The 19904-nt window shown below is 54.1% G+C and overlaps 6 non-coding genes across 6 annotated transcripts; all 6 read right to left on the bottom strand.

The window, feature by feature from the left end:
* Positions 1 to 792: 792 nt before the first annotated feature.
* Positions 793 to 911, bottom strand: LOC138553890 (5S ribosomal RNA). The gene has a single exon (XR_011297193.1). It is a non-coding gene; the product is annotated as a 5S ribosomal RNA (ribosomal RNA).
* A 2795-nt stretch (positions 912 to 3706) lies between these two features.
* LOC138553889 (5S ribosomal RNA) lies at positions 3707 to 3825 on the bottom strand. The gene has a single exon (XR_011297192.1). It is a non-coding gene; the product is annotated as a 5S ribosomal RNA (ribosomal RNA).
* A 2464-nt stretch (positions 3826 to 6289) lies between these two features.
* Positions 6290 to 6408, bottom strand: LOC138553887 (5S ribosomal RNA). Its single transcript, XR_011297190.1, has one exon. It is a non-coding gene; the product is annotated as a 5S ribosomal RNA (ribosomal RNA).
* Positions 6409 to 11479: 5071 nt separating this feature from the next.
* On the bottom strand, positions 11480 to 11598 carry LOC138553886 (5S ribosomal RNA). Its single transcript, XR_011297189.1, has one exon. It is a non-coding gene; the product is annotated as a 5S ribosomal RNA (ribosomal RNA).
* Positions 11599 to 14393: 2795 nt separating this feature from the next.
* Positions 14394 to 14512, bottom strand: LOC138553885 (5S ribosomal RNA). Its single transcript, XR_011297188.1, has one exon. It is a non-coding gene; the product is annotated as a 5S ribosomal RNA (ribosomal RNA).
* Positions 14513 to 18277: 3765 nt separating this feature from the next.
* Positions 18278 to 18396, bottom strand: LOC138553884 (5S ribosomal RNA). The gene has a single exon (XR_011297187.1). It is a non-coding gene; the product is annotated as a 5S ribosomal RNA (ribosomal RNA).
* Between the last annotated feature and the right edge of the window lie 1508 nt (positions 18397 to 19904).

The following is a 19904-nucleotide window of genomic DNA, read 5'->3' as shown; positions in this document are numbered from 1 at the left end:
CCTTCGCCGCTGGTGGCCTTCACATGCAGGAAAGAAGCACACCCAGGAACAGCAGCTGAGGCTCCCAGCCCAGGCAGGCTTCAGCTGAAGGCCGACTTGGGAAGCACTGAGGCCAGACCCTGGGCTCCTGGGTCCCTCGGTTGAAGGCTCGAGGCCAGACCCCTTGGCTCCTGTGTCCCTTGGCTGAAGGCTCGACCAGTGCTCGACCAGGCTCGATCAGGCGAGATATTAGGTAGCATGGGGCCCAGCTGGGACTTCTAGGAAGCTTAGGGTGACGGCCGCTTCTGCCCCATCATCCAGAGGCCTGGCTATGGAGAGGCATGATGTGGCCTCCCTCCCTTCCTGCCTCTTGTAGGCACTTCTCCCCCGTGAGCACTTCCCGCTCCAAGTGTCCCCTTGTCTCCCAGGGTGCACTCTTCCTCTAGAGCCCACATATGCAGATGAGGCCCATCCACTTGCCTCCCCTAGCTGTAGGGGGCCTTGCGCGTCCACTGGAGAGAAAACGGGGAGACGCTGGAGGTGCTTTGCCAGGGACACGAGTGGCCCTTTCTGGCTGCATCCACCCACCCGAGGCGGCAAGCTGCTGCCCTGGCTTCAGTCTCCTGCTGCTCCAAGTTAGTTTGGCGACAACGTGTCCGCCTCTGACGGGGCTCTGCATTGGAGCGAGGGCTGCTGTCTGCCCCTGTGCCTTTTTCACGCGCCGTGTTTGTTAAAATTAAAAGCGGAATGGAGGAAAAATGTAGTTCAAGACGGGGAAGACGAACGCCGCCTATCGGGCACAGAGTAGCAAAATGCCTACAGCACCTGGTATTCCCAGGCGGTCTCCCATCCAAGTACTAACCAGGCCCGACCCTGCTTAGCTTCCGAGATCGGACGAGATCGGGCGCATTCAGGGTGGTATGGCCGTAGGCGAAGAGTGGGCCGATTCCGAGCCTCTTGTGCTGTGTCGGCTCCTCCGACGTCCACTGCCCTCTTGCAAGGCTGAACGCTGTCCTCTGCAGTGTGCTTCTGCCCTTCTTTTTGCCTCAAGCTCAGGAGCCACAGCTGCCAGCTTGGAAAAGCAACGAGCGGCTCCATGCACCCACTTTTGAAATACCCACTTGCCTACTCATGTTTGCAAAGAAAGTGTCTGTAAATTCAGGCCAAGCCACACTTGCACTCACTCACCCAAGCATCCGTTCCTTACAAAACTTTAAAAAAAAAACTCGGAAAGAAAGATGGAAATAAACACACACACAATTTTCCTGCTGGGGTCTCCTCGACTCTTTGGAAGGCAGAGGGCGATGTTGGTTGAGGCCTTACCTTCTCGGGCTGGCGGCCTACAAGTCCAGGAAAGAAGCAGGCCCAGTAACAGCAGCTGAGGCCCCCAGCCCAGCCCAGCCCAGGCAGGCATCAGCTTAAGGCTGACTCTCTACCCCACTGCTGCCCCAAATTGGTTTGGCAAAAGTTTGCAAAGAAGATGCCTGTAAATTTAACTCACGCCACACTAGCACTCACCCAGGCGTCGGTTCCTTACAAAAATAGAAAGCACCTCTAAAAAAGAAGAAATAAACACACACACAATTTTCCTGCTGGGGTCTCCTCGACTCTTTGAAAGGCAGAGGGCGATGTTGGTTGAGGCCCTTACCTTCTCCGGCTGGTGGCCTACAAGTCCAGGAAAGAAGCATGCCCAGTAACAGCAGCTGAGGCCCCCAGACCAGCCCAGCCCAGCCCAGGCAGCCATCAGCTGAAGGCTGACTCTCTACCCCAGTGCTGGTCCAAGTTGGTTTGGCAAAAGTTTGCAAAGAAGATGCCTGTAAATGTAACTCACGCCACACTAGCACTCACCCAGGCGTCGGTTCCTTACAAAAATAGAAAGCACCTCTAAAAAAAGAAGAAATAAACACACACACAATTTTCCTGCTGCGGTCTCCTCGACTCTTTGGAAGGCAGAGGGCGATGTTGGTTGAAGCCCTTACCTTCTCTGGCTGGCGGCCTACAAGACCAGGAAAGAAGCAGGCCCAGTAACAGCAGCTGAGGCCCCCAGCCCAGCCACGCCTAGGCAGGCATCAGCGGAAGGCTGACTCTCTACCCCAGTGCTGCTCCAAGTTGGTTTGGCAAAAGTTTGCAAAGAAGCTGCCCGTAAATTCACCTCAAGCCACACTAGCACTCACCCAGTCGTCAGTTCCTTACAAAAATAGAAAGAATCTCTAAAAAAGAAGAAATAAACACACACACAATTTTCCTGCTTCTATTCCCTCGACTCTTTGGAAGGCAGAGGGCGATGTTGGTTGAGGCCTTACCTTCTCGGGCTGGCGGCCTACAAGTCCAGGAAAGAAGCAGGCCCAGTAACAGCAGCTGAGGCCCCCAGCCCAGCCCAGCCCAGGCAGCCATCAGCTGAAGGCTGACTCTCTACCCCAGTGCTGGTCCAAGTTGGTTTGGCAAAATTTTGCAAAGAAGATGCCTGTAAATGTAACTCACGCCACACTAGCACTCACCCAGGCGTCGGTTCCTTACAAAAATAGAAAGCACCTCTAAAAAAAGAAGAAATAAACACACACACAATTTTCCTGCTGCGGTCTCCTCGACTCTTTGGAAGGCAGAGGGCGATGTTGGTTGAAGCCCTTACCTTCTCTGGCTGGCGGCCTACAAGACCAGGAAAGAAGCAGGCCCAGTAACAGCAGCTGAGGCCCCCAGCCCAGCCACGCCTAGGCAGGCATCAGCGGAAGGCTGACTCTCTACCCCAGTGCTGCTCCAAGTTGGTTTGGCAAAAGTTTGCAAAGAAGCTGCCCGTAAATTCACCTCAAGCCACACTAGCACTCACCCAGGCGTCAGTTCCTTACAAAAATAGAAAGAATCTCTAAAAAAGAAGAAATAAACACACACACAATTTTCCTGCTTCTATCCCCTCGACTCCTTGGAAGGCGGAGGGCAACCTTCGCCGCTGGTGGCCTTCACATGCAGGAAAGAAGCACACCCAGGAACAGCAGCTGAGGCTCCCAGCCCAGGCAGGCTTCAGCTGAAGGCCGACTTGGGAAGCACTGAGGCCAGACCCTGGGCTCCTGGGTCCCTCGGTTGAAGGCTCGAGGCCAGACCCCTTGGCTCCTGTGTCCCTTGGCTGAAGGCTCGACCAGTGCTCGACCAGGCTCGATCAGGCGAGATATTAGGTAGCATGGGGCCCAGCTGGGACTTCTAGGAAGCTTAGGGTGACGGCCGCTTCTGCCCCATCATCCAGAGGCCTGGCTATGGAGAGGCATGATGTGGCCTCCCTCCCTTCCTGCCTCTTGTAGGCACTTCTCCCCCGTGAGCACTTCCCGCTCCAAGTGTCCCCTTGTCTCCCAGGGTGCACTCTTCCTCTAGAGCCCACATATGCAGATGAGGCCCATCCACTTGCCTCCCCTAGCTGTAGGGGGCCTTGCGCGTCCACTGGAGAGAAAACGGGGAGACGCTGGAGGTGCTTTGCCAGGGACACGAGTGGCCCTTTCTGGCTGCATCCACCCACCCGAGGCGGCGAGCTGCTGCCCTGGCTTCAGTCTCCTGCTGCTCCAAGTTAGTTTGGCGACAACGTGTCCGCCTCTGACGGGGCTCTGCATTGGAGCGAGGGCTGCTGTCTGCCCCTGTGCCTTTTTCACGCGCCGTGTTTGTTAAAATTAAAAGCGGAATGGAGGAAAAATGTAGTTCAAGACGGGGAAGACGAACGCCGCCTATCGGGCACAGAGTAGCAAAATGCCTACAGCACCTGGTATTCCCAGGCGGTCTCCCATCCAAGTACTAACCAGGCCCGACCCTGCTTAGCTTCCGAGATCGGACGAGATCGGGCGCATTCAGGGTGGTATGGCCGTAGGCGAAGAGTGCGCCGATTCCGAGCCTCTTGTGCTGTGTCGGCTCCTCCGACGTCCACTGCCCTCTTGCAAGGCTGAACGCTGTCCTCTGCAGTGTGCTTCTGCCCTTCTTTTTGCCTCAAGCTCAGGAGCCACAGCTGCCAGCTTGGAAAAGCAACGAGCGGCTCCATGCACCCACTTTTGAAATACCCACTTGCCTACTCATGTTTGCAAAGAAAGTGTCTGTAAATTCAGGCCAAGCCACACTTGCACTCACTCACCCAAGCATCCGTTCCTTACAAAACTTTAAAAAAAAACTCGGAAAGAAAGATGGAAATAAACACACACACAATTTTCCTGCTGGGGTCTCCTCGACTCTTTGGAAGGCAGAGGGCGATGTTGGTTGAGGCCTTACCTTCTCGGGCTGGCGGCCTACAAGTCCAGGAAAGAAGCAGGCCCAGTAACAGCAGCTGAGGCCCCCAGCCCAGCCCAGGCAGGCATCAGCTTAAGGCTGACTCTCTACCCCACTGCTGCCCCAAATTGGTTTGGCAAAAGTTTGCAAAGAAGATGCCTGTAAATTTAACTCACGCCACACTAGCACTCACCCAGGCGTCGGTTCCTTACAAAAATAGAAAGCACCTCTAAAAAAGAAGAAATAAACACACACACAATTTTCCTGCTGGGGTCTCCTCGACTCTTTGAAAGGCAGAGGGCGATGTTGGTTGAGGCCCTTACCTTCTCCGGCTGGTGGCCTACAAGTCCAGGAAAGAAGCATGCCCAGTAACAGCAGCTGAGGCCCCCAGACCAGCCCAGCCCAGCCCAGGCAGCCATCAGCTGAAGGCTGACTCTCTACCCCAGTGCTGGTCCAAGTTGGTTTGGCAAAATTTTGCAAAGAAGATGCCTGTAAATGTAACTCACGCCACACTAGCACTCACCCAGGCGTCGGTTCCTTACAAAAATAGAAAGCACCTCTAAAAAAAGAAGAAATAAACACACACACAATTTTCCTGCTGCGGTCTCCTCGACTCTTTGGAAGGCAGAGGGCGATGTTGGTTGAAGCCCTTACCTTCTCTGGCTGGCGGCCTACAAGACCAGGAAAGAAGCAGGCCCAGTAACAGCAGCTGAGGCCCCCAGCCCAGCCACGCCTAGGCAGGCATCAGCTTAAGGCTGACTCTCTACCCCACTGCTGCCCCAAATTGGTTTGGCAAAAGTTTGCAAAGAAGATGCCTGTAAATTTAACTCACGCCACACTAGCACTCACCCAGGCGTCGGTTCCTTACAAAAATAGAAAGCACCTCTAAAAAAGAAGAAATAAACACACACACAATTTTCCTGCTGCGGTCTCCTCGACTCTTTGGAAGGCAGAGGGCGATGTTGGTTGAAGCCCTTACCTTCTCTGGCTGGCGGCCTACAAGACCAGGAAAGAAGCAGGCCCAGTAACAGCAGCTGAGGCCCCCAGCCCAGCCACGCCTAGGCAGGCATCAGCGGAAGGCTGACTCTCTACCCCAGTGCTGCTCCAAGTTGGTTTGGCAAAAGTTTGCAAAGAAGCTGCCCGTAAATTCACCTCAAGCCACACTAGCACTCACCCAGGCGTCAGTTCCTTACAAAAATAGAAAGAATCTCTAAAAAAGAAGAAATAAACACACACACAATTTTCCTGCTTCTATCCCCTCGACTCCTTGGAAGGCGGAGGGCAACCTTCGCCGCTGGTGGCCTTCACATGCAGGAAAGAAGCACACCCAGGAACAGCAGCTGAGGCTCCCAGCCCAGGCAGGCTTCAGCTGAAGGCCGACTTGGGAAGCACTGAGGCCAGACCCTGGGCTCCTGGGTCCCTCGGTTGAAGGCTCGAGGCCAGACCCCTTGGCTCCTGTGTCCCTTGGCTGAAGGCTCGACCAGTGCTCGACCAGGCTCGATCAGGCGAGATATTAGGTAGCATGGGGCCCAGCTGGGACTTCTAGGAAGCTTAGGGTGACGGCCGCTTCTGCCCCATCATCCAGAGGCCTGGCTATGGAGAGGCATGATGTGGCCTCCCTCCCTTCCTGCCTCTTGTAGGCACTTCTCCCCCGTGAGCACTTCCCGCTCCAAGTGTCCCCTTGTCTCCCAGGGTGCACTCTTCCTCTAGAGCCCACATATGCAGATGAGGCCCATCCACTTGCCTCCCCTAGCTGTAGGGGGCCTTGCGCGTCCACTGGAGAGAAAACGGGGAGACGCTGGAGGTGCTTTGCCAGGGACACGAGTGGCCCTTTCTGGCTGCATCCACCCACCCGAGGCGGCGAGCTGCTGCCCTGGCTTCAGTCTCCTGCTGCTCCAAGTTAGTTTGGCGACAACGTGTCCGCCTCTGACGGGGCTCTGCATTGGAGCGAGGGCTGCTGTCTGCCCCTGTGCCTTTTTCACGCGCCGTGTTTGTTAAAATTAAAAGCGGAATGGAGGAAAAATGTAGTTCAAGACGGGGAAGACGAACGCCGCCTATCGGGCACAGAGTAGCAAAATGCCTACAGCACCTGGTATTCCCAGGCGGTCTCCCATCCAAGTACTAACCAGGCCCGACCCTGCTTAGCTTCCGAGATCGGACGAGATCGGGCGCATTCAGGGTGGTATGGCCGTAGGCGAAGAGTGCGCCGATTCCGAGCCTCTTGTGCTGTGTCGGCTCCTCCGACGTCCACTGCCCTCTTGCAAGGCTGAACGCTGTCCTCTGCAGTGTGCTTCTGCCCTTCTTTTTGCCTCAAGCTCAGGAGCCACAGCTGCCAGCTTGGAAAAGCAACGAGCGGCTCCATGCACCCACTTTTGAAATACCCACTTGCCTACTCATGTTTGCAAAGAAAGTGTCTGTAAATTCAGGCCAAGCCACACTTGCACTCACTCACCCAAGCATCCGTTCCTTACAAAACTTTAAAAAAAAACTCGGAAAGAAAGATGGAAATAAACACACACACAATTTTCCTGCTGGGGTCTCCTCGACCTCTTTGGAAGGCAGAGGGCGATGTTGGTTGAGGCCTTACCTTCTCGGGCTGGCGGCCTACAAGTCCAGGAAAGAAGCAGGCCCAGTAACAGCAGCTGAGGCCCCCAGCCCAGCCCAGGCAGGCATCAGCTTAAGGCTGACTCTCTACCCCACTGCTGCCCCAAATTGGTTTGGCAAAAGTTTGCAAAGAAGATGCCTGTAAATTTAACTCACGCCACACTAGCACTCACCCAGGCGTCGGTTCCTTACAAAAATAGAAAGCACCTCTAAAAAAGAAGAAATAAACACACACACAATTTTCCTGCTGGGGTCTCCTCGACTCTTTGAAAGGCAGAGGGCGATGTTGGTTGAGGCCCTTACCTTCTCCGGCTGGTGGCCTACAAGTCCAGGAAAGAAGCATGCCCAGTAACAGCAGCTGAGGCCCCCAGACCAGCCCAGCCCAGCCCAGGCAGCCATCAGCTGAAGGCTGACTCTCTACCCCAGTGCTGGTCCAAGTTGGTTTGGCAAAATTTTGCAAAGAAGATGCCTGTAAATGTAACTCACGCCACACTAGCACTCACCCAGGCGTCGGTTCCTTACAAAAATAGAAAGCACCTCTAAAAAAAGAAGAAATAAACACACACACAATTTTCCTGCTGCGGTCTCCTCGACTCTTTGGAAGGCAGAGGGCGATGTTGGTTGAAGCCCTTACCTTCTCTGGCTGGCGGCCTACAAGACCAGGAAAGAAGCAGGCCCAGTAACAGCAGCTGAGGCCCCCAGCCCAGCCACGCCTAGGCAGGCATCAGCGGAAGGCTGACTCTCTACCCCAGTGCTGCTCCAAGTTGGTTTGGCAAAAGTTTGCAAAGAAGCTGCCCGTAAATTCACCTCAAGCCACACTAGCACTCACCCAGTCGTCAGTTCCTTACAAAAATAGAAAGAATCTCTAAAAAAGAAGAAATAAACACACACACAATTTTCCTGCTTCTATTCCCTCGACTCTTTGGAAGGCAGAGGGCGATGTTGGTTGAGGCCTTACCTTCTCGGGCTGGCGGCCTACAAGTCCAGGAAAGAAGCAGGCCCAGTAACAGCAGCTGAGGCCCCCAGCCCAGCCCAGCCCAGGCAGGCATCAGCTTAAGGCTGACTCTCTACCCCACTGCTGCCCCAAATTGGTTTGGCAAAAGTTTGCAAAGAAGATGCCTGTAAATTTAACTCACGCCACACTAGCACTCACCCAGGCGTCGGTTCCTTACAAAAATAGAAAGCACCTCTAAAAAAGAAGAAATAAACACACACACAATTTTCCTGCTGCGGTCTCCTCGACTCTTTGGAAGGCAGAGGGCGATGTTGGTTGAAGCCCTTACCTTCTCTGGCTGGCGGCCTACAAGACCAGGAAAGAAGCAGGCCCAGTAACAGCAGCTGAGGCCCCCAGCCCAGCCACGCCTAGGCAGGCATCAGCGGAAGGCTGACTCTCTACCCCAGTGCTGCTCCAAGTTGGTTTGGCAAAAGTTTGCAAAGAAGCTGCCCGTAAATTCACCTCAAGCCACACTAGCACTCACCCAGTCGTCAGTTCCTTACAAAAATAGAAAGAATCTCTAAAAAAGAAGAAATAAACACACACACAATTTTCCTGCTTCTATCCCCTCGACTCTTTGGAAGGCAGAGGGCGATGTTGGTTGAGGCCTTACCTTCTCGGGCTGGCGGCCTACAAGTCCAGGAAAGAAGCAGGCCCAGTAACAGCAGCTGAGGCCCCCAGCCCAGCCCAGCCCAGGCAGGCATCAGCTTAAGGCTGACTCTCTACCCCACTGCTGCCCCAAATTGGTTTGGCAAAAGTTTGCAAAGAAGATGCCTGTAAATTTAACTCACGCCACACTAGCACTCACCCAGGCGTCGGTTCCTTACAAAAATAGAAAGCACCTCTAAAAAAGAAGAAATAAACACACACACAATTTTCCTGCTGGGGTCTCCTCGACTCTTTGAAAGGCAGAGGGCGATGTTGGTTGAGGCCCTTACCTTCTCCGGCTGGTGGCCTACAAGTCCAGGAAAGAAGCATGCCCAGTAACAGCAGCTGAGGCCCCCAGACCAGCCCAGCCCAGCCCAGGCAGCCATCAGCTGAAGGCTGACTCTCTACCCCAGTGCTGGTCCAAGTTGGTTTGGCAAAATTTTGCAAAGAAGATGCCTGTAAATGTAACTCACGCCACACTAGCACTCACCCAGGCGTCGGTTCCTTACAAAAATAGAAAGCACCTCTAAAAAAAGAAGAAATAAACACACACACAATTTTCCTGCTGCGGTCTCCTCGACTCTTTGGAAGGCAGAGGGCGATGTTGGTTGAAGCCCTTACCTTCTCTGGCTGGCGGCCTACAAGACCAGGAAAGAAGCAGGCCCAGTAACAGCAGCTGAGGCCCCCAGCCCAGCCACGCCTAGGCAGGCATCAGCTTAAGGCTGACTCTCTACCCCACTGCTGCCCCAAATTGGTTTGGCAAAAGTTTGCAAAGAAGATGCCTGTAAATTTAACTCACGCCACACTAGCACTCACCCAGGCGTCGGTTCCTTACAAAAATAGAAAGCACCTCTAAAAAAAGAAGAAATAAACACACACACAATTTTCCTGCTGCGGTCTCCTCGACTCTTTGGAAGGCAGAGGGCGATGTTGGTTGAAGCCCTTACCTTCTCGGGCTGGCGGCCTACAAGTCCAGGAAAGAAGCAGGCCCAGTAACAGCAGCTGAGGCCCCCAGCCCAGCCCAGCCCAGGCAGCCATCAGCTGAAGGCTGACTCTCTACCCCAGTGCTGGTCCAAGTTGGTTTGGCAAAATTTTGCAAAGAAGATGCCTGTAAATGTAACTCACGCCACACTAGCACTCACCCAGGCGTCGGTTCCTTACAAAAATAGAAAGCACCTCTAAAAAAAGAAGAAATAAACACACACACAATTTTCCTGCTGCGGTCTCCTCGACTCTTTGGAAGGCAGAGGGCGATGTTGGTTGAAGCCCTTACCTTCTCTGGCTGGCGGCCTACAAGACCAGGAAAGAAGCAGGCCCAGTAACAGCAGCTGAGGCCCCCAGCCCAGCCACGCCTAGGCAGGCATCAGCGGAAGGCTGACTCTCTACCCCAGTGCTGCTCCAAGTTGGTTTGGCAAAAGTTTGCAAAGAAGCTGCCCGTAAATTCACCTCAAGCCACACTAGCACTCACCCAGGCGTCAGTTCCTTACAAAAATAGAAAGAATCTCTAAAAAAGAAGAAATAAACACACACACAATTTTCCTGCTTCTATTCCCTCGACTCTTTGGAAGGCAGAGGGCGATGTTGGTTGAGGCCTTACCTTCTCGGGCTGGCGGCCTACAAGTCCAGGAAAGAAGCAGGCCCAGTAACAGCAGCTGAGGCCCCCAGCCCAGCCCAGCCCAGGCAGCCATCAGCTGAAGGCTGACTCTCTACCCCAGTGCTGGTCCAAGTTGGTTTGGCAAAATTTTGCAAAGAAGATGCCTGTAAATGTAACTCACGCCACACTAGCACTCACCCAGGCGTCGGTTCCTTACAAAAATAGAAAGCACCTCTAAAAAAAGAAGAAATAAACACACACACAATTTTCCTGCTGCGGTCTCCTCGACTCTTTGGAAGGCAGAGGGCGATGTTGGTTGAAGCCCTTACCTTCTCTGGCTGGCGGCCTACAAGACCAGGAAAGAAGCAGGCCCAGTAACAGCAGCTGAGGCCCCCAGCCCAGCCACGCCTAGGCAGGCATCAGCGGAAGGCTGACTCTCTACCCCAGTGCTGCTCCAAGTTGGTTTGGCAAAAGTTTGCAAAGAAGCTGCCCGTAAATTCACCTCAAGCCACACTAGCACTCACCCAGGCGTCAGTTCCTTACAAAAATAGAAAGAATCTCTAAAAAAGAAGAAATAAACACACACACAATTTTCCTGCTTCTATCCCCTCGACTCCTTGGAAGGCGGAGGGCAACCTTCGCCGCTGGTGGCCTTCACATGCAGGAAAGAAGCACACCCAGGAACAGCAGCTGAGGCTCCCAGCCCAGGCAGGCTTCAGCTGAAGGCCGACTTGGGAAGCACTGAGGCCAGACCCTGGGCTCCTGGGTCCCTCGGTTGAAGGCTCGAGGCCAGACCCCTTGGCTCCTGTGTCCCTTGGCTGAAGGCTCGACCAGTGCTCGACCAGGCTCGATCAGGCGAGATATTAGGTAGCATGGGGCCCAGCTGGGACTTCTAGGAAGCTTAGGGTGACGGCCGCTTCTGCCCCATCATCCAGAGGCCTGGCTATGGAGAGGCATGATGTGGCCTCCCTCCCTTCCTGCCTCTTGTAGGCACTTCTCCCCCGTGAGCACTTCCCGCTCCAAGTGTCCCCTTGTCTCCCAGGGTGCACTCTTCCTCTAGAGCCCACATATGCAGATGAGGCCCATCCACTTGCCTCCCCTAGCTGTAGGGGGCCTTGCGCGTCCACTGGAGAGAAAACGGGGAGACGCTGGAGGTGCTTTGCCAGGGACACGAGTGGCCCTTTCTGGCTGCATCCACCCACCCGAGGCGGCGAGCTGCTGCCCTGGCTTCAGTCTCCTGCTGCTCCAAGTTAGTTTGGCGACAACGTGTCCGCCTCTGACGGGGCTCTGCATTGGAGCGAGGGCTGCTGTCTGCCCCTGTGCCTTTTTCACGCGCCGTGTTTGTTAAAATTAAAAGCGGAATGGAGGAAAAATGTAGTTCAAGACGGGGAAGACGAACGCCGCCTATCGGGCACAGAGTAGCAAAATGCCTACAGCACCTGGTATTCCCAGGCGGTCTCCCATCCAAGTACTAACCAGGCCCGACCCTGCTTAGCTTCCGAGATCGGACGAGATCGGGCGCATTCAGGGTGGTATGGCCGTAGGCGAAGAGTGGGCCGATTCCGAGCCTCTTGTGCTGTGTCGGCTCCTCCGACGTCCACTGCCCTCTTGCAAGGCTGAACGCTGTCCTCTGCAGTGTGCTTCTGCCCTTCTTTTTGCCTCAAGCTCAGGAGCCACAGCTGCCAGCTTGGAAAAGCAACGAGCGGCTCCATGCACCCACTTTTGAAATACCCACTTGCCTACTCATGTTTGCAAAGAAAGTGTCTGTAAATTCAGGCCAAGCCACACTTGCACTCACTCACCCAAGCATCCGTTCCTTACAAAACTTTAAAAAAAAAACTCGGAAAGAAAGATGGAAATAAACACACACACAATTTTCCTGCTGGGGTCTCCTCGACTCTTTGGAAGGCAGAGGGCGATGTTGGTTGAGGCCTTACCTTCTCGGGCTGGCGGCCTACAAGTCCAGGAAAGAAGCAGGCCCAGTAACAGCAGCTGAGGCCCCCAGCCCAGCCCAGCCCAGGCAGGCATCAGCTTAAGGCTGACTCTCTACCCCACTGCTGCCCCAAATTGGTTTGGCAAAAGTTTGCAAAGAAGATGCCTGTAAATTTAACTCACGCCACACTAGCACTCACCCAGGCGTCGGTTCCTTACAAAAATAGAAAGCACCTCTAAAAAAGAAGAAATAAACACACACACAATTTTCCTGCTGGGGTCTCCTCGACTCTTTGAAAGGCAGAGGGCGATGTTGGTTGAGGCCCTTACCTTCTCCGGCTGGTGGCCTACAAGTCCAGGAAAGAAGCATGCCCAGTAACAGCAGCTGAGGCCCCCAGACCAGCCCAGCCCAGCCCAGGCAGCCATCAGCTGAAGGCTGACTCTCTACCCCAGTGCTGGTCCAAGTTGGTTTGGCAAAAGTTTGCAAAGAAGATGCCTGTAAATGTAACTCACGCCACACTAGCACTCACCCAGGCGTCGGTTCCTTACAAAAATAGAAAGCACCTCTAAAAAAAGAAGAAATAAACACACACACAATTTTCCTGCTGCGGTCTCCTCGACTCTTTGGAAGGCAGAGGGCGATGTTGGTTGAAGCCCTTACCTTCTCTGGCTGGCGGCCTACAAGACCAGGAAAGAAGCAGGCCCAGTAACAGCAGCTGAGGCCCCCAGCCCAGCCACGCCTAGGCAGGCATCAGCGGAAGGCTGACTCTCTACCCCAGTGCTGCTCCAAGTTGGTTTGGCAAAAGTTTGCAAAGAAGCTGCCCGTAAATTCACCTCAAGCCACACTAGCACTCACCCAGTCGTCAGTTCCTTACAAAAATAGAAAGAATCTCTAAAAAAGAAGAAATAAACACACACACAATTTTCCTGCTTCTATTCCCTCGACTCTTTGGAAGGCAGAGGGCGATGTTGGTTGAGGCCTTACCTTCTCGGGCTGGCGGCCTACAAGTCCAGGAAAGAAGCAGGCCCAGTAACAGCAGCTGAGGCCCCCAGCCCAGCCCAGCCCAGGCAGCCATCAGCTGAAGGCTGACTCTCTACCCCAGTGCTGGTCCAAGTTGGTTTGGCAAAATTTTGCAAAGAAGATGCCTGTAAATGTAACTCACGCCACACTAGCACTCACCCAGGCGTCGGTTCCTTACAAAAATAGAAAGCACCTCTAAAAAAAGAAGAAATAAACACACACACAATTTTCCTGCTGCGGTCTCCTCGACTCTTTGGAAGGCAGAGGGCGATGTTGGTTGAAGCCCTTACCTTCTCTGGCTGGCGGCCTACAAGACCAGGAAAGAAGCAGGCCCAGTAACAGCAGCTGAGGCCCCCAGCCCAGCCACGCCTAGGCAGGCATCAGCGGAAGGCTGACTCTCTACCCCAGTGCTGCTCCAAGTTGGTTTGGCAAAAGTTTGCAAAGAAGCTGCCCGTAAATTCACCTCAAGCCACACTAGCACTCACCCAGGCGTCAGTTCCTTACAAAAATAGAAAGAATCTCTAAAAAAGAAGAAATAAACACACACACAATTTTCCTGCTTCTATCCCCTCGACTCCTTGGAAGGCGGAGGGCAACCTTCGCCGCTGGTGGCCTTCACATGCAGGAAAGAAGCACACCCAGGAACAGCAGCTGAGGCTCCCAGCCCAGGCAGGCTTCAGCTGAAGGCCGACTTGGGAAGCACTGAGGCCAGACCCTGGGCTCCTGGGTCCCTCGGTTGAAGGCTCGAGGCCAGACCCCTTGGCTCCTGTGTCCCTTGGCTGAAGGCTCGACCAGTGCTCGACCAGGCTCGATCAGGCGAGATATTAGGTAGCATGGGGCCCAGCTGGGACTTCTAGGAAGCTTAGGGTGACGGCCGCTTCTGCCCCATCATCCAGAGGCCTGGCTATGGAGAGGCATGATGTGGCCTCCCTCCCTTCCTGCCTCTTGTAGGCACTTCTCCCCCGTGAGCACTTCCCGCTCCAAGTGTCCCCTTGTCTCCCAGGGTGCACTCTTCCTCTAGAGCCCACATATGCAGATGAGGCCCATCCACTTGCCTCCCCTAGCTGTAGGGGGCCTTGCGCGTCCACTGGAGAGAAAACGGGGAGACGCTGGAGGTGCTTTGCCAGGGACACGAGTGGCCCTTTCTGGCTGCATCCACCCACCCGAGGCGGCGAGCTGCTGCCCTGGCTTCAGTCTCCTGCTGCTCCAAGTTAGTTTGGCGACAACGTGTCCGCCTCTGACGGGGCTCTGCATTGGAGCGAGGGCTGCTGTCTGCCCCTGTGCCTTTTTCACGCGCCGTGTTTGTTAAAATTAAAAGCGGAATGGAGGAAAAATGTAGTTCAAGACGGGGAAGACGAACGCCGCCTATCGGGCACAGAGTAGCAAAATGCCTACAGCACCTGGTATTCCCAGGCGGTCTCCCATCCAAGTACTAACCAGGCCCGACCCTGCTTAGCTTCCGAGATCGGACGAGATCGGGCGCATTCAGGGTGGTATGGCCGTAGGCGAAGAGTGCGCCGATTCCGAGCCTCTTGTGCTGTGTCGGCTCCTCCGACGTCCACTGCCCTCTTGCAAGGCTGAACGCTGTCCTCTGCAGTGTGCTTCTGCCCTTCTTTTTGCCTCAAGCTCAGGAGCCACAGCTGCCAGCTTGGAAAAGCAACGAGCGGCTCCATGCACCCACTTTTGAAATACCCACTTGCCTACTCATGTTTGCAAAGAAAGTGTCTGTAAATTCAGGCCAAGCCACACTTGCACTCACTCACCCAAGCATCCGTTCCTTACAAAACTTTAAAAAAAAACTCGGAAAGAAAGATGGAAATAAACACACACACAATTTTCCTGCTGGGGTCTCCTCGACTCTTTGGAAGGCAGAGGGCGATGTTGGTTGAGGCCTTACCTTCTCGGGCTGGCGGCCTACAAGTCCAGGAAAGAAGCAGGCCCAGTAACAGCAGCTGAGGCCCCCAGCCCAGCCCAGGCAGGCATCAGCTTAAGGCTGACTCTCTACCCCACTGCTGCCCCAAATTGGTTTGGCAAAAGTTTGCAAAGAAGATGCCTGTAAATTTAACTCACGCCACACTAGCACTCACCCAGGCGTCGGTTCCTTACAAAAATAGAAAGCACCTGTAAAAAAGAAGAAATAAACACACACACAATTTTCCTGCTGGGGTCTCCTCGACTCTTTGGAAGGCAGAGGGCGATGTTGGTTGAGGCCTTACCTTCTCGGGCTGGCGGCCTACAAGTCCAGGAAAGAAGCAGGCCCAGTAACAGCAGCTGAGGCCCCCAGCCCAGCCCAGCCCAGGCAGGCATCAGCTTAAGGCTGACTCTCTACCCCACTGCTGCCCCAAATTGGTTTGGCAAAAGTTTGCAAAGAAGATGCCTGTAAATTTAACTCACGCCACACTAGCACTCACCCAGGCGTCGGTTCCTTACAAAAATAGAAAGCACCTCTAAAAAAGAAGAAATAAACACACACACAATTTTCCTGCTGGGGTCTCCTCGACTCTTTGAAAGGCAGAGGGCGATGTTGGTTGAGGCCCTTACCTTCTCCGGCTGGTGGCCTACAAGTCCAGGAAAGAAGCATGCCCAGTAACAGCAGCTGAGGCCCCCAGACCAGCCCAGCCCAGCCCAGGCAGCCATCAGCTGAAGGCTGACTCTCTACCCCAGTGCTGGTCCAAGTTGGTTTGGCAAAATTTTGCAAAGAAGATGCCTGTAAATGTAACTCACGCCACACTAGCACTCACCCAGGCGTCGGTTCCTTACAAAAATAGAAAGCACCTCTAAAAAAAGAAGAAATAAACACACACACAATTTTCCTGCTGCGGTCTCCTCGACTCTTTGGAAGGCAGAGGGCGATGTTGGTTGAAGCCCTTACCTTCTCTGGCTGGCGGCCTACAAGACCAGGAAAGAAGCAGGCCCAGTAACAGCAGCTGAGGCCCCCAGCCCAGCCACGCCTAGGCAGGCATCAGCTTAAGGCTGACTCTCTACCCCACTGCTGCCCCAAATTGGTTTGGCAAAAGTTTGCAAAGAAGATGCCTGTAAATTTAACTCACGCCACACTAGCACTCACCCAGGCGTCGGTTCCTTACAAAAATAGAAAGCACCTCTAAAAAAAGAAGAAATAAACACACACACAATTTTCCTGCTGCGGTCTCCTCGACTCTTTGGAAGGCAGAGGGCGATGTTGGTTGAAGCCCTTACCTTCTCGGGCTGGCGGCCTACAAGTCCAGGAAAGAAGCAGGCCCAGTAACAGCAGCTGAGGCCCCCAGCCCAGCCCAGCCCAGGCAGCCATCAGCTGAAGGCTGACTCTCTACCCCAGTGCTGGTCCAAGTTGGTTTGGCAAAATTTTGCAAAGAAGATGCCTGTAAATGTAACTCACGCCACACTAGCACTCACCCAGGCGTCGGTTCCTTACAAAAATAGAAAGCACCTCTAAAAAAAGAAGAAATAAACACACACACAATTTTCCTGCTGCGGTCTCCTCGACTCTTTGGAAGGCAGAGGGCGATGTTGGTTGAAGCCCTTACCTTCTCTGGCTGGCGGCCTACAAGACCAGGAAAGAAGCAGGCCCAGTAACAGCAGCTGAGGCCCCCAGCCCAGCCACGCCTAGGCAGGCATCAGCGGAAGGCTGACTCTCTACCCCAGTGCTGCTCCAAGTTGGTTTGGCAAAAGTTTGCAAAGAAGCTGCCCGTAAATTCACCTCAAGCCACACTAGCACTCACCCAGGCGTCAGTTCCTTACAAAAATAGAAAGAATCTCTAAAAAAGAAGAAATAAACACACACACAATTTTCCTGCTTCTATTCCCTCGACTCTTTGGAAGGCAGAGGGCGATGTTGGTTGAGGCCTTACCTTCTCGGGCTGGCGGCCTACAAGTCCAGGAAAGAAGCAGGCCCAGTAACAGCAGCTGAGGCCCCCAGCCCAGCCCAGCCCAGGCAGCCATCAGCTGAAGGCTGACTCTCTACCCCAGTGCTGGTCCAAGTTGGTTTGGCAAAATTTTGCAAAGAAGATGCCTGTAAATGTAACTCACGCCACACTAGCACTCACCCAGGCGTCGGTTCCTTACAAAAATAGAAAGCACCTCTAAAAAAAGAAGAAATAAACACACACACAATTTTCCTGCTGCGGTCTCCTCGACTCTTTGGAAGGCAGAGGGCGATGTTGGTTGAAGCCCTTACCTTCTCTGGCTGGCGGCCTACAAGACCAGGAAAGAAGCAGGCCCAGTAACAGCAGCTGAGGCCCCCAGCCCAGCCACGCCTAGGCAGGCATCAGCGGAAGGCTGACTCTCTACCCCAGTGCTGCTCCAAGTTGGTTTGGCAAAAGTTTGCAAAGAAGCTGCCCGTAAATTCACCTCAAGCCACACTAGCACTCACCCAGGCGTCAGTTCCTTACAAAAATAGAAAGAATCTCTAAAAAAGAAGAAATAAACACACACACAATTTTCCTGCTTCTATCCCCTCGACTCCTTGGAAGGCGGAGGGCAACCTTCGCCGCTGGTGGCCTTCACATGCAGGAAAGAAGCACACCCAGGAACAGCAGCTGAGGCTCCCAGCCCAGGCAGGCTTCAGCTGAAGGCCGACTTGGGAAGCACTGAGGCCAGACCCTGGGCTCCTGGGTCCCTCGGTTGAAGGCTCGAGGCCAGACCCCTTGGCTCCTGTGTCCCTTGGCTGAAGGCTCGACCAGTGCTCGACCAGGCTCGATCAGGCGAGATATTAGGTAGCATGGGGCCCAGCTGGGACTTCTAGGAAGCTTAGGGTGACGGCCGCTTCTGCCCCATCATCCAGAGGCCTGGCTATGGAGAGGCATGATGTGGCCTCCCTCCCTTCCTGCCTCTTGTAGGCACTTCTCCCCCGTGAGCACTTCCCGCTCCAAGTGTCCCCTTGTCTCCCAGGGTGCACTCTTCCTCTAGAGCCCACATATGCAGATGAGGCCCATCCACTTGCCTCCCCTAGCTGTAGGGGGCCTTGCGCGTCCACTGGAGAGAAAACGGGGAGACGCTGGAGGTGCTTTGCCAGGGACACGAGTGGCCCTTTCTGGCTGCATCCACCCACCCGAGGCGGCGAGCTGCTGCCCTGGCTTCAGTCTCCTGCTGCTCCAAGTTAGTTTGGCGACAACGTGTCCGCCTCTGACGGGGCTCTGCATTGGAGCGAGGGCTGCTGTCTGCCCCTGTGCCTTTTTCACGCGCCGTGTTTGTTAAAATTAAAAGCGGAATGGAGGAAAAATGTAGTTCAAGACGGGGAAGACGAACGCCGCCTATCGGGCACAGAGTAGCAAAATGCCTACAGCACCTGGTATTCCCAGGCGGTCTCCCATCCAAGTACTAACCAGGCCCGACCCTGCTTAGCTTCCGAGATCGGACGAGATCGGGCGCATTCAGGGTGGTATGGCCGTAGGCGAAGAGTGCGCCGATTCCGAGCCTCTTGTGCTGTGTCGGCTCCTCCGACGTCCACTGCCCTCTTGCAAGGCTGAACGCTGTCCTCTGCAGTGTGCTTCTGCCCTTCTTTTTGCCTCAAGCTCAGGAGCCACAGCTGCCAGCTTGGAAAAGCAACGAGCGGCTCCATGCACCCACTTTTGAAATACCCACTTGCCTACTCATGTTTGCAAAGAAAGTGTCTGTAAATTCAGGCCAAGCCACACTTGCACTCACTCACCCAAGCATCCGTTCCTTACAAAACTTTAAAAAAAAACTCGGAAAGAAAGATGGAAATAAACACACACACAATTTTCCTGCTGGGGTCTCCTCGACTCTTTGGAAGGCAGAGGGCGATGTTGGTTGAGGCCTTACCTTCTCGGGCTGGCGGCCTACAAGTCCAGGAAAGAAGCAGGCCCAGTAACAGCAGCTGAGGCCCCCAGCCCAGCCCAGGCAGGCATCAGCTTAAGGCTGACTCTCTACCCCACTGCTGCCCCAAATTGGTTTGGCAAAAGTTTGCAAAGAAGATGCCTGTAAATTTAACTCACGCCACACTAGCACTCACCCAGGCGTCGGTTCCTTACAAAAATAGAAAGCACCTCTAAAAAAGAAGAAATAAACACACACACAATTTTCCTGCTGGGGTCTCCTCGACTCTTTGAAAGGCAGAGGGCGATGTTGGTTGAGGCCCTTACCTTCTCCGGCTGGTGGCCTACAAGTCCAGGAAAGAAGCATGCCCAGTAACAGCAGCTGAGGCCCCCAGACCAGCCCAGCCCAGCCCAGGCAGCCATCAGCTGAAGGCTGACTCTCTACCCCAGTGCTGGTCCAAGTTGGTTTGGCAAAATTTTGCAAAGAAGATGCCTGTAAATGTAACTCACGCCACACTAGCACTCACCCAGGCGTCGGTTCCTTACAAAAATAGAAAGCACCTCTAAAAAAAGAAGAAATAAACACACACACAATTTTCCTGCTGCGGTCTCCTCGACTCTTTGGAAGGCAGAGGGCGATGTTGGTTGAAGCCCTTACCTTCTCTGGCTGGCGGCCTACAAGACCAGGAAAGAAGCAGGCCCAGTAACAGCAGCTGAGGCCCCCAGCCCAGCCACGCCTAGGCAGGCATCAGCGGAAGGCTGACTCTCTACCCCAGTGCTGCTCCAAGTTGGTTTGGCAAAAGTTTGCAAAGAAGCTGCCCGTAAATTCACCTCAAGCCACACTAGCACTCACCCAGTCGTCAGTTCCTTACAAAAATAGAAAGAATCTCTAAAAAAGAAGAAATAAACACACACACAATTTTCCTGCTTCTATTCCCTCGACTCTTTGGAAGGCAGAGGGCGATGTTGGTTGAGGCCTTACCTTCTCGGGCTGGCGGCCTACAAGTCCAGGAAAGAAGCAGGCCCAGTAACAGCAGCTGAGGCCCCCAGCCCAGCCCAGCCCAGGCAGGCATCAGCTTAAGGCTGACTCTCTACCCCACTGCTGCCCCAAATTGGTTTGGCAAA

Source organism: Ambystoma mexicanum, unplaced genomic scaffold, assembly GCF_040938575.1.
Source record: "Ambystoma mexicanum isolate Mex_15411 unplaced genomic scaffold, UKY_AmexF1_1 Mex_scaf141, whole genome shotgun sequence".
In the NCBI taxonomy this organism is placed as follows: domain Eukaryota; kingdom Metazoa; phylum Chordata; class Amphibia; order Caudata; family Ambystomatidae; genus Ambystoma; species Ambystoma mexicanum.
The sequence above is the reverse complement of the archived record's forward strand: the minus strand, read 5'-3'. Positions and strand labels throughout refer to the sequence as shown.